Source organism: Thalassophryne amazonica, chromosome 11 (genome assembly GCF_902500255.1).
Source record: "Thalassophryne amazonica chromosome 11, fThaAma1.1, whole genome shotgun sequence".
Taxonomy (NCBI): domain Eukaryota; kingdom Metazoa; phylum Chordata; class Actinopteri; order Batrachoidiformes; family Batrachoididae; genus Thalassophryne; species Thalassophryne amazonica.
The window spans coordinates 17,257,294-17,271,136 of NC_047113.1; the positions used below are offsets into that span (position 1 = coordinate 17,257,294).

The 13,843-nt window shown below is 38.6% G+C and overlaps 1 long non-coding RNA gene across 1 annotated transcript; it reads right to left on the reverse strand.

Annotated features, from left to right (window-relative positions):
• Positions 1-8,192: 8,192 nt before the first annotated feature.
• LOC117520602 lies at positions 8,193-13,274 on the reverse strand. Its single transcript, XR_004563701.1, has 3 exons — positions 12,982-13,274; positions 9,221-9,226; positions 8,193-8,203 (listed from the first exon to the last, which is right to left on the reverse strand). It is a non-coding gene; the product is annotated as an uncharacterized LOC117520602 (long non-coding RNA).
• Between the last annotated feature and the right edge of the window lie 569 nt (positions 13,275-13,843).

Genomic DNA, 13,843 nt, shown 5'->3' on the forward strand with positions numbered 1-13,843 from the left:
GAGGAATTCGTGTGTCGGGACGGAGCCGCTCATGGCGCACAACAAAAAACACCGTGTTGGAAGTCTCACAGGACATGTTGTGGCATGCCCAGCTGTTACACAATTTCTCAGATACTCACTCGACTGAAAAGCCACCAAAAGCTGTCTGAATCTTCCGAATGGTTTCCAACACGGAGGTGTTTTTTGTTGTGCGCCATGAGCGGCTCCGTCCCGACACGCAAATTCCTCTTTCTGTGATTATTATAATTACAGTATGAAATAATAAGTTGACGCTAAACCGCTGAGCACATTTTCAGTGGCTGTCCACACAACGTCCTTGCCTTTCCCACCACCTCTTTGTCACATGACTGTCACACCTTCTAGCAAACATCTCGTCACTTGTATCGTCATTTAGTCATTCATTGTTTCCCTCGAGTGTCGTGTTCGTCAGCCTCAGATTCCACCTTCGAGTCAAGTTGCTAGTCCTGCTCTCTCAACCTTGTCTTGACCTTGACATTTGGCTAACCTCTGATACAGTGTTTGGTTTTTGCCTGACCTCAGCTTTATAAGATCTTCACCACAATCATGGTCCAAGCAAGCTCAGGGCTGCTCCCAATGTGCAGCTTAGCTCCTTGAATGGTGGCTCCTAACTTTGATATATATATGTGTGTGTGTGTGTGTGTGTGTGTGTGTGTGTGTGTGTGTGTGTGTGTGTGTGTGTGTGTGTGTGTGTGTGTGAGAGAGAGAGAGAGAGAGAGAGAGAGAGAGAATGTGAGGCAAATGTAAAATGCTTTTTACATCTACCATAGATGGAAAAGTGCTATAGAAATGCAGTCCATTTACCATTTAGTTTTGCCTGCAGCACAAACTGGCCCAGAATCAACTATAATGGACCAAGTGGATTATGCAAGTTTTAACTTTCCCAACCCAGAAAATCTCCTGGAGGCAAGAATAGCAATGCATGAGTTTAGTGAATTCCTGTATTTATTGACCTGTGGCTAATCAGAGGTTTATGTACGCTCGTAAAAAAAAAAAACCAAAATGGGTATTTGTTACATGAACCTAAGTCTAACATGTAGCTGCTATGATATAAAATAATGTTTTATAGTTGAACACTTTCAAATCATGTATCTTAACCATATCTTAATCATGTGTGATGCACTGTTTCTTTCTCTTTTTGCTCTGTATGCACCACTCTGCATTTAATCATTAGTGATCATTAGATCATCATTAGATGACCTCTAATTTCCTGCTTTTAAACTCAGATAAAACTGAAGTTATTGTACTTGGCCCCACAAATCTTAGAAGCATGGTGTCTAACCAGATCTTTACTCTGGATGGCATTTCCCTGACCTCTAGTAATACTGTGAGAAATCTTGGAGTCATTTTTGATCAGGATATGTCATTCAAAGCGCATATTAAACAAATATGTAGGACTGCCTTTTTGCATTTATGCAATATCTCTAAAATCAGAAAGGTCTTGTCTCAGAGTGATGCTGAAAAACTAATTCATGCATTTATTTCCTCTAGGCTGGACTATTGTAATTCTTTATTATCAGGTTGTCCTAAAAGTTCCCTAAAAAGCCTTCAGTTAATTCAAAATGCTGCAGCTAGAGTACTGACGGGGACTAGCAGGAGAGAGCATATCTCACCCGTGTTGGCCTCTCTTCATTGGCTTCCTGTTAATTCTAGAATAGAATTTAAAATTCTTCTTCTTACTTATAAGGTTTTGAATAATCAGGTCCCATCTTATCTTAGGGACCTCGTAGTACCATATCACCCTAATAGAGCGCTTCGCTCTCAGACTGCAGGCTTACTTGTAGTTCCTAGGGTTTGTAAGAGTAGAATGGGAGGCAGAGCCTTCAGCTTTCAGGCTCCTCTCCTGTGGAACCAGCTCCCAATTTAGATCAGGGAGACAGATACCCTCTCTACTTTTAAGATTAGGCTTAAAACTTTCCTTTTCGCTAAGGCTTATAGTTAGGGCTGGATCGGGTGACCCTGGACTATCCCTTGGTTATGCTGCTTTAGACGTAGACTGTGGGGGGGTTCCCATGATGCACTGTTTCTTTCTCTTTTTGCTCTGTATGCATCACTCCGCATTTAATCATTAGTGATCGATCTCTGCCCCCCTCCACAGCATGTCTTTTTCCTGGTTCTTTCCCTCAGCCCCAACCAGTCTCAGCAGAAGACTGCCCCTCCCTGAGCCTGGTTCTGCTGGAGGTTTCTTCCTGTTAAGAGGGAGTTTTTCCTTCCCACTGTTGCCAAGTGCTTGCTCACAGGGGGTCGTTTTGACCGTTGGGGTTTTTCATAATTATTGTATGGCCTTGCCTTACAATATAAAGCGCCTTGGGGCAACTGTTTGTTGTGATTTGGCGCTATATAAAAAAAAAGTTGATTGAGTTGATTGATTGAGTGATCGATCTCTGATCCCCTCCACAGCATGTCTTTTTCCTGGTTCTCTCCCTCAGCCCCAACCAGTCCCAGCAGAAGACTGCCCCTCCCTGAGCCTGGTTCTGCTGGAGGTTTCTTCCTGTTAAAAGGGAGTTTTTCCTTCCCACTGTAGCCAAGTGCTTGCTCACAGGGGGTCGTTTTGACCGTTGGGGTTTTACATAATTATTGTATGGCCTTGCCTTACAATATAAAGCGCCTTGGGGCAACTGTTTGTTGTGATTTGGCGCTATATAAAAAAAATTGATTGATTGATTGATGTGTCTTAACATAACATGTAAGAACTTCAAAGTTAAGTTGCTCAGTCAACATAATAAAATTATGGACAGTAATGTCACCCAAGTAAAATGCATTAATTTAGCCAGAAACAATTTTGCTGAGTGAACCAAATGTAAATTTGTTGGGTCCCCATGGTGAATATGTGTTACTATTACTTAATTACCATGGGTCAGGTCAACTAGATTTGTAAGGGTAAATGTAAGGTCCCCTTCACACATAGTATGAATAAATACAACTCAGGATGACTCACGGTGAAACAGCTCGTATGAGCGAGCCACGAAACATCGCGCCGACGGGCAGGCATGCACGATCCTGGTGCGACGGTTCCTGCATGCGACGTTGTCTTTTGAGCAGGAACACAGTGCGAGCAGCTGCACCACATCATGCCGGTGATGTGGAGAGCAATAAAATAAAAACCAACTGTATAATTAGTGAATATCACTGGGTTGATATAAATAATACATAAAAGGGGACGCAATACAGAACACCGCAGTTAAATGACACTGGTTAAAAAAATGTCACTCACAAGATTCAAACCCATAAGCTCTGATTACCAGATGGAAACATTATCACTGAGCTATCATCATAGGATCACTGGCCTGTAATCAATGCTGAAAAATGCCTGAAATCAACAACGACATGGAGGAGGTACGCTGTGTGCATCCACTGCAGCCCGTCGCACAGGTGAAAGGTGTTTTATGTATTTCCACATGAGGACAGCAGGCAAGACACTCACCTCACGGAGGAATGTTGCCAGTTCATGTCCTTCCAAACACGGAACATGTTCTCAAGCTGGGACGTCCAGGAGCAGAGATCTTTACAGTCGCAGCTGTGAGCGGACATGCCCCCCCCCCCCCCGCCCGTTCAGTGCCCAGACCGTGTCACTCTCTGTGTTATGTGGTCATTCATTTTTGTTCTGTGTTATGCAATTGCATATGTAGGTATTGTCGTAATTATTTATATAACTGTCCTGGCGGTGGACATGTAGAACTTGTTTCATCATGAAAACACAGGGAGGGGCTGCTGTTGTTGAATCCTGGGATAACTCCCCATCCTCTGCCATGGCTCAATCTCCATAACACTCGTGTCACAGTGACAGTTGTTTTGATGAAGTATGTTCCACAAATCTGTTATGTCCTTATTGGGATTAGTCATTTTCAGAGTAAACAAACTGACCCACGTCAGGTCAAGATGGTGCCAGAGTGGCCTCCAATGTCTTTTGGGAAGTTAGCATTCAGAAATCTGATGTTCTCTGTGGTGCTCTATGCACAGTTTCTCCAACCACAATCACAGAAATCAATAATTCCTTCAGAGTTGTCTTGGTGCCTTGGTGGCTTACTTCACTAGTCTCCTTCTAGCAAGGTCACTCAATTTTTGACAGTTGTCTGCTTGGCAATATCATAGCACCATACTGTGTGTATTTCCTGACAGATTTAAATTAAGTCAAAGACATATAGAGTTACTTAGAAATGTCCACATGTCTATCTCCTGGCTTGTCTCAAGAAACCTGGCTGTAAAAGTCATAACTTAATCCTAATATTCAGAATAAATGGCCCCAGTCACAAATTTTTGAATGTATTGCAGGCCTTAAATGCATAAATGGATACATATAAATAAATGACATGAAGCTGAGCACACAAAAGATGAAATATCTTGGGTTCATAGTGTCTGCACTGAAATAGAAGTCAAAGTCTAAGCAGTCAAACTCTTGATATCTCACGTTACTCCTTAAAGTATGTATTCATCAATGCTCAATTTGAACTCAATCAATCAATCAATTTTTTTATATAGCGCCAAATCACAACAAACAGTTGCCCCAAGGCGCTTTATATTGAAAGGCAAGGCCATACAATAATTATGTAAAACCCCAACGGTCAAAACGACCCCCTGTGAGCAAGCACTTGGCTACAGTGGGAAGGAAAAACTCCCTTTTAACAGGAAGAAACCTCCAGCAGAACCAGGCTCAGGGAGGGGCAGTCTTCTGCTGGGACTGGTTGGGGCTGAGGGAGAGAACCAGGAAAAAGACATGCTGTGGAGGGGAGCAGAGATCGATCACTAATGATTAAATGCAGAGTGGTGCATACAGAGCAAAAAGAGAAAGAAACAGTGCATCATGGGAACCCCCCAGCAGTCTACGTCTATAGCAGCATAACTAAGGGATGGTTCAGGGTCACCTGATCCAGCCCTAACTATAAGCTTTAGCAAAAAGGAAAGTTTTAAGCCTAATCTTAAAAGTAGAGAGGGTGTCTGTCTCCCTGATCTGAATTGGGAGCTGGTTCCACAGGAGAGGAGCCTGAAAGCTGAAGGCTCTGCCTCCCATTCTACTCTTACAAACCCTAGGAACTACAAGTAAGCCTGCAGTCTGAGAGCGAAGCGCTCTATGGGGTGATATGGTACTACGAGGTCCCTAAGATAAGATGGGACCTGATTATTCAAAACCTTATAAGTAAGAAGAAGAATTTTAAATTCTATTCTAGAATTAACAGGAAGCCAATGAAGAGAGGCCAATATGGGTGAGATATGCTCTCTCCTTCTAGTCCCCGTCAGTACTCTAGCTGCAGCATTTTGAATTAACTGAAGGCTTTTTAGGGAACTTTTAGGACAACCTGATAATAATGAATTACAATAGTCCAGCCTAGAGGAAATAAATGCATGAATTAGTTTTTCAGCATCACTCTGAGACAAGACCTTTCTGATTTTAGAGATATTGCGTAAATGCAAAAAAGCAGTCCTACATATTTGTTTAATATGCGCTTTGAATGACATATCCTGATCAAAAATGACTCCAAGATTTCTCACAGTATTACTAGAGGTCAGGGTAATGCCATCCAGAGTAAGGATCTGGTTAGACACCATGTTTCTAAGATTTGTGGGGCCAAGTACAATAACTTCAGTTTTATCTGAGTTTAAAAGCAGGAAATTAGAGGTCATCCATGTCTTTATGTCTGTAAGTAATGGTTTAATTACTGCCACCTTAAAAGCCTGTGGTACATAGCCAACTAACAAAGATAGATTGATCATATTTAAGATCGAAGCATTAAATAATGGTAGGGCTTCCTTGAGCAGCCTGGTAGGAATGGGGTCTAATAAACATGTTGATGGTTTGGATGAAGTAACTAATGAAAATAACTCAGACAGAACAATCGGAGAGAAAGAGTCTAACCAAATACCGGCATCACTGAAAGCAGCCAAAGATAACGATACGTCTTTGGGATGGTTATGAGTAATTTTTTCTCTAATAGTTAAAATTTTGTTAGCAAAGAAAGTCATGAAGTCATTACTAGTTAAAGTTAATGGAATACTCAGCTCAATAGAGCTCTGACTCTTTGTCAGCCTGGCTACAGTGCTGAAAAGAAACCTGGGGTTGTTCTTATTTTCTTCAATTAGTGATGAGTAGAAAGATGTCCTAGCTTTACGGAGGGCCTTTTTTATAGAGCAACAGACTCTTTTTCCAGGCTAAGTGAAGATCTTCTAAATTACTGAGACACCATTTCCTCTCCAACTTACGGTTATCTGCTTTAAGCTACAAGTTTGTGAGTTATACCACGGAGTAAGACACTTCTGATTTAAAGCTCTCTTTTTCAGAGGAGCTACAGCATCCAAAGTTGTCTTCAATGAGGATGTAAAACTATTGACGAGATACTCTATCTCCCTTACAGAGTTTAGGTAGCTACTCTGCACTGTGTTGGTATATGGCATTAGAGAACATAAAGAAGGAATCATATCCTTAAACCTAGTTACAGCGCTTTCTGAAAGACTTCTAGTGTAATGAAACTTATTCCCCACTGCTGGGTAGTCCATCAGAGTAAATGTAAATGTTATTAAGAAATGATCAGACAGAAGGGAGTTTTCAGGGAATACTGTTAAGTCTTCTATTTCCATACCATAAGTCAGAACAAGATCTAAGATATGATTAAAGTGGTGGGTGGACTCATTTACTTTTTGAGCAAAGCCATTAGAGTCTAATAATAGATTAAATGCAGTGTTGAGGCTGTCATTCTCAGCATCTGTGTGGATGTTAAAATCGCCCACTATAATTATCTTATCTGAGCTAAGCACTAAGTCAGACAAAAGGTCTGAAAATTCACAGAGAAACTCACAGTAACGACCAGGTGGACGATAGATAATAACAAATAAAACTGGTTTTTGGGACTTCCAATTTGGATGGACAAGACTAAGAGACAAGCTTTCAAATGAATTAAAGCTCTGTCTGGGTTTTTGATTAATTAATAAGCTGGAATGGAAGATTGCTGCTAATCCTCCGCCCCGGCCCGTGCTACGAGCATTCTGACAGTTAGTGTGACTCGGGGGTGTTGACTCATTTAAACTAACATATTCATCCTGCTGTAACCAGGTTTCTTTTAGGCAGAATAAATCAATATGTTGATCAATTATTATATCATTTACCAACAGGGACTTAGAAGAGAGAGACCTAATGTTTAATAGACTACATTTAACTGTTTTAGTCTGTGGTGCAGTTGAAGGTGCTATATTATTTTTTCTTTTTGAATTTTTATGCTTAAATAGATTTTTGCTGGTTATTGGTAGTCTGGGAGCAGGCACCGTCTCTACGGGGATGGGGTAGAGACGGTGCAATGCAAATCTCCGTTGCAAACAAATACAATCACAGTGTGTGTGGTAGGCTTGGTGGGTGTGATGTATTGATGGTGGCGCCACATCACATACAGTAGGTGTATGTCAGTCTGACATGAGTGATGGATGATGGAAGTGTCCAACTGACCAAACCCATTGATTACTTTTAGCAACTGACAACCTCGTGTTGACCTTGATTTTTAGCTAATCTCTGACACGTTGTGTGCTAATCGCCCGACTACATCCTGTTTTTGGGATTTATTTATGTTTGCCCACCAATGGAGTGAGAATGAGCACCTGTTTGCAAACTGATATGTTATGTCACTGAAGACTGTTTAAATTTAACGTCCGGTTCAGAGTCTGTGAATATCAATGTTTGATTTCCAAAACAACAAAACTGACTATACAACCCCTGGCAAAAATTATGGAATCACCGGCCTCGGAGGATGTTCATTCAATTGTTTAATTTTGTAGAAAAAAGCAGATCACAGACATGACACAAAACTAGTCATTTCAAATGGCAACTTTCTGGCTTTAAGAAACACTATAAGAAATCAAGAAAAAAAGATTGTGGCAGTCAGTAACGGTTACTTTTTTAGACCAAGCAGAGGAAAAAAATATGGACTCACTCAATTCTGAGGAATAAATTATGGAATCACCCTGTAAATTTTCATCCCCAAAACTAACACCTGCATCAAATCAGATCTGCTTGTTAGCCTGCATCTAAAAAGGAGTGATCACACCTTGGAGAGCTGTTGCACCAGTTGGACTGACATGAATCATGGCTCCAACACGAGAGATGTCAGTTGAAACAAAGGAGAGGATTATCAAACTCTTAAAAGAGGGTAAATCATCACGCAATGTTGCAAAAGATGTTGGTTGTTCACAGTCAGCTGTGTCTAAACTCTGGACCAAATACAAACAACATGGGAAGGTTGTTAAAGGCAAACATACTGGTAGACCAAGGAAGACATCAAAGCGTCAAGACAGAAAACTTAAAGCAATATGTCTCAAAAATCGAAAATGCACAACAAAACAAATGAGGAACGAATGGGAGGAAACTGGAGTCAATGTCTGTGACCGGACTGTAAGAAACCGCCTAAAGGAAATGGGATTTACATACAGAAAAGCTAAACGAAAGCCATCATTAACACCTAAACAGAAAAAAACAAGGTTACAATAAGCTAAAGAAAAGCAATCGTGGACTGTGGATGATTGGATGAAAGTCATATTCAGTGATGAATCTCGAATCTGCATTGGGCAAGGTGATGATGCTGGAACGTTTGTTTGGTGCCGTTCCAATGAGATTTATAAAGATGACTGCCTGAAGACAGTATGTAAATTTCCACAGTCATTGATGATATGGGGCTGTATGTCATGTAAAGGCACTGGGGAGATGGCTGTCATTACATCATCAATAAATGCACAAGTTTACGCTGATATTTTAGACACTTTTCTGATGTTTAAGGATGATGAATCATTTTTCAAGAAGATAATGTATCTTGCCATAGAGCAAAAACTGTGAAAACTTTCCTTGCAAAAAGACACATAGGGTCAATTTCATGACATAGGGTTAATGTCAATGAGCAGATGTGATTTGATGCAGGTGTTAGTTTTGGGGATGGAAATTTACAGGGTGATTCCATAATTTATTCCTCAGCATTGAGTGAGTCCATATTTTTTTCCTCTGCTTGGTCTAAAAAAGTAACCGTTACCGACTGCCACAATCTTTTTTTCTTGATTTCTTATAGTGTTTCTTAAAGCCAGAAAGTTGCCATTTGAAATGACTATAGTTTTGTGTCATGTCTGTGATCTGCTTTTTTTCTACAAAATTAAACAACAGAATGAACATCCTCCGAGGCCGGTGATTCCATAATTTTTGCCAGGGGTTGTATTAAATAAAACAGTGAAACCAAAAGACTGTTCTCTATTAAAAGTCCATATTGGTTCACAGATGCTTGAACTGGCATATTAAAAAAAAAATTTCAATGCCCTTAGCCATTCATAGCTTGCAGGGTAAAGGTGACGCTGCAAAGTGTCCCCTCCTCACCTTTCCTCCCTCTTGTGGAATTAAGAGATGTCACCCAGGTTGAGACATTAACCACTGCTGACACTAGCTGCCCTGATCTGAATTTCAAGTAGAAGGCAAAAGGGACAGAACGTGCTCTGGGGAAAAAGTAAATCTGGAAGAAGGTACTATGGGTCAGTAGACTAATTTGATAAAGGTAAGGAGAGATTAAAGCCAAGAAATTACACTGGATTTAGGTCAGGGCAAAACCTAATGCCATAAAAATAGAAAGCTACATGGTTGTCCAAAAGAAAGGGCAATGTTAAGAGGAAAAAAATATGTGACTGGTAAAAAAAAACATTAAGTACAAAATAAGATTCTCACCATTATGTAATTTCATAATCACCCAAACATAGAACTGCAAATATTCACATTTACAGGGATGGCTTGTCCTTTCTCCTGGTTTTCAGCTAATTGAATTGGACTTTGTAGATCAGTGAACCCATGAGAAACACCAAGCTGGCTGATGGATTCACACATTCAGGATCTCGAGAAAATCAGACTGAAGCACTCAGAGCAGCATGGCAAGGGACAAGATTCTTCTTGATTGACACAAAGAGGGATGACGGATGGAAGAGTGGTGAGAATGTTTTTTTCAATCGTTTAATGGAAAAATACTTCATGCGGTGAAAGACGGAAGATCTCATCTTTCAGCTCATGAAATATTCTTACCATTGCACTCATAAGCATTAATTATTTGAATAATATCACAGCAGGAACTGACTTGCTGTGTTCTTAAAATAACTTTAAATTAATTCCTCTGTTCACTAAAATATTTGAATATTTTTATCATCAGTGTTTGTCGTCAACCTGAGAATGTGAAGGCTTGAACCCAATTAATTTCCCTGATTTTATATATATATATATGGAAGACATCTGTGTGATGATCCTCTGAGATTGGACTAACAAATCTGTTAATCCGTGTCAGAACATGACACCTTTATTATATGTTCAAGAGTCAGAAGCCTTTATATTTGGGAATATTTGAGGGGAAAAGTTCATAAAGGTCATGAAATCCAAGCGTGCAGCCTGTAACTTATTTTGGGATGTGTCTCCACTGTCCACTAGGTGGCACAGTCATAGTTTTTCAAGTATTTTGAAAGTGAATAATTTCCCTCTCATTTAGTGTTTAGACTGAGCTTTGTGAAATAACATAATTCTTTAGTTTACTGTTTCTAGCATCTTAAAACAATGAATCACTTTCTTAAGCATTTTTCTTTATTTAGATTTTTTTGTTGTTTGTTTGGTCTTTGGGAAAATAGTGAATTATTTAGTGACAGAATTGTTTGACTTTTTGAACATTTGAAAAACTAAGTTATTTTCCTAAAACAACAGTGTTAATTGGGGTTTCAAGGATTTTAAAACAGTGAATCACATTCACAAATCTCACAGCTGTTTTATTTAATTTCTTCAGCATTTGAAAATGGCAAATTATTTTCTAAAGCAACAAAGTTTTGAGCATTTTGGAAAAAATATATATATAAAACAAAACATAATTTCCTATTATGTGTTTTACTTTTTCAAAGCATTTTATGATTGAATAGTTCCCCAAAGCATTTATTTCATTTAGCGTTTTAAAACCTGAACTTGAAGGCAAAATTTACCGTTTCAAGTGTGTCTCACAGGGCCACATATAGACAAACACATTCCCACCCGCCTATGGACAATTTAAAGTTTCCTATCCACCTAACCTGCATGTCTTCAGATGTGGGAGGAAGCCGGAGCACCCAGATGGAACCCACGCAAACACAGGGAGAACATGCAAACTCCACACAGAAAGGCCACAAGTCGTAATTGATGCCATGACCTTCTTGCTATGAGGCAACAGTGCTAAGCATTAAGCTGCCATTTCACCACATAACAAGCCACATAATTCCAGTTGTTTGTAATAAATACTGCAAACAGACACAACAACAAAACAGCGAGTGGCTCTGTTACGGTCGGAGGTGGAGTTGAAGGGCACAGCCCCTGTCACTCAAAGCATCCACACAAACATACTGAGTTTTATAGATTCAAATGTCTTAAACCAATAAGTTAGAAAAAAAATTCACCCTCTGTACTGTTTTCATGGAGGAAGAAACTACCTCTCTGTTGTTAAAAAAAAGGTGGTTCCCATGCGAATTCTGTAAAAAGTACAGTGAATATGTAAATGGTTTTGCATAAAATATGTAAATTTTTCAGTGTAAACCTGCTGTAATTTCATTGCCTATTTAGAAGATAAAATCTCTTTCAAACCCATAACTATCAATATTTTACCGTATTTCTGAAAATTCTCATCTGTAAAGTCTAAATGTATTAGTTTTTCTGTGTTTAAACTGTAGTCATTTGTAAATTTCACAATGGCATATGAATATTTTAATATATTTATACTGTTAAATTCACAGTTCAGTTTCCTTCCACATTTTACACATTTTGTTATAAATTAAACACCACTCCATTGTTTTTCCTTTTACAGGGTTTTTTATGTTGTGATTTTACAGGATTTCGCTATTAATTTCACAGACTTTTTGTTACTATAGTACGACGGCGTTTTAGGGCCACATAGATTTTTTTTTTTTTTTTTTGGTAAGACTTCGAGAATAAAGTCATAATATTACGAGAATAAAGTTGTAATATTATGAGAGTAAAGTCATAATATTACGAGAATAAAGTCGTAATTTTATGAGAATAAAGTCGTAATATTACGAGAATAAATTCGTAATTTTACGAGAATAAAGTCATAATATTACGGGAATAAAGTCATAATATAACATTTTGACTTTTTTCTTGTAATATTACGACTTTTTTCTCATAAAATTACAACCTTATTCTTGTAATATTATGGCTTTTTTCTCGTAATATTACGACTTTATTCTCGAAGTCCAAAAAAAAAAAGAAAAAGAAATTCAATGTGGCCCTAAAACTCCATTGTGGTGTAGAGACCAGAACAGTTTTTTTTTTGTTTTTTTTGTGCCAGGCTGTAAACATGTTTATTTCTTCTCTAAAGTTGGACAGTTTAACCCCTTAACGCCTGAATTTATATAGCTGTATATAAAAAATGTTTTGTGTGTTTTTGCCTTTAAGTAGATGGTAAATAATGTTGAGATTATTAATTTCACTTTTGCACAAAAAATAAATAGTGATTTTGGTATTTTGGTAATCTTTATGTTATAATGTTATAATAATAATAATAGTATGTTGCAAATTTGTGACAACAGGCATACTGATCAATTTGGTATGTTGCATATTTGAGTCAAATATTGTAGCATATATGCGACAATAAGCGTTAAGGGGTTAAAATGGGCTTCTATGGGAATGTGCTCTATTTTTGAAGCCAACCTCAAGTGGCCAGTCAAGGAACTGCACTTCCGAGTTGAGGTCAAAATGCAGGATTGAATGTTGCTACTTGGTGTTTACCTGGCCTTTTCCAGCTGCTGGAGACTTCAACGCTGAGTTACCTGGAAACGCACTACATGGCCAAAATGCCATAGAGCTGACATTCCCTCACAATTCTATAAGCACAAGAATTACACAGTGGTCAAAATTTTAAATGCCCCAGTCATATTGAAAAGTACACCACATTATTTGTCTGGTCATAAAAATTCCCAAAAAATATTCTCTGTATTATCTATGACTGAATGTTATGGAGTAAAAACAGCAAAAATGGTGACAAACGTCAATTTCAGTTTGGATAGGGGTCAAAAGGTGAAATTGCTCTAATTTTGGTAAAAAGTGATGAAAATTATTGGTTGAACTAATAGGATTAATAAAGGGGGTAGTTTGACCGCGTTGAATATGTGGTCTCCAAAGTAAATGTCAAACAAGGTCAATGCCCATTGGATTACATGACATATGCTACCCCATAACTTAATAACTAAGTATAACAGATGGTCCAGAGTATTCTTTTTGAATACTATGTCAGCTCAACCAATAATTTCCACCACTTTTTGCCATACCTGGAGCAACTTTAGTTTTGGACCCATGTATAAACTGAAATTGACCTTTGTCACCATTTATGCTGTTTTTACCCCATAACATCTAGACAGGGGTATAATAAACTATACCTTTTTGGAATCTTCATGATCAGAGAAATAATGTTTTATACTTTTCAATATGATTGGAACATTTTTCAATTTTGACTCCTGTGGAATTCTTCAGGCAGCACAGTGGCTTAGACCTGGAACAGTTACTTCATCCAAACCATCAACTTGTTTATTAGACCCCATTCCTACCAGGCTGCTCAAGGAAGCCCTACCATTATTTAATGCTTCGATCTTAAATATGATCAATCTATCTTTGTTAGTTGGCTATGTACCACAGGCTTTTAAGGTGGCAGTAATTAAACCATTACTTAAAAAGCCATCACTTGACCCAGCTATCTTAGCTAATTATAGGCCAATCTCCAACCTTCCTTTTCTCTCAAAAATTCTTGAAAGGGTAGTTGTAAAACAGCTAACTGATCATCTGCAGAGGAATGGTCTATTTGAAGAGTTTCAG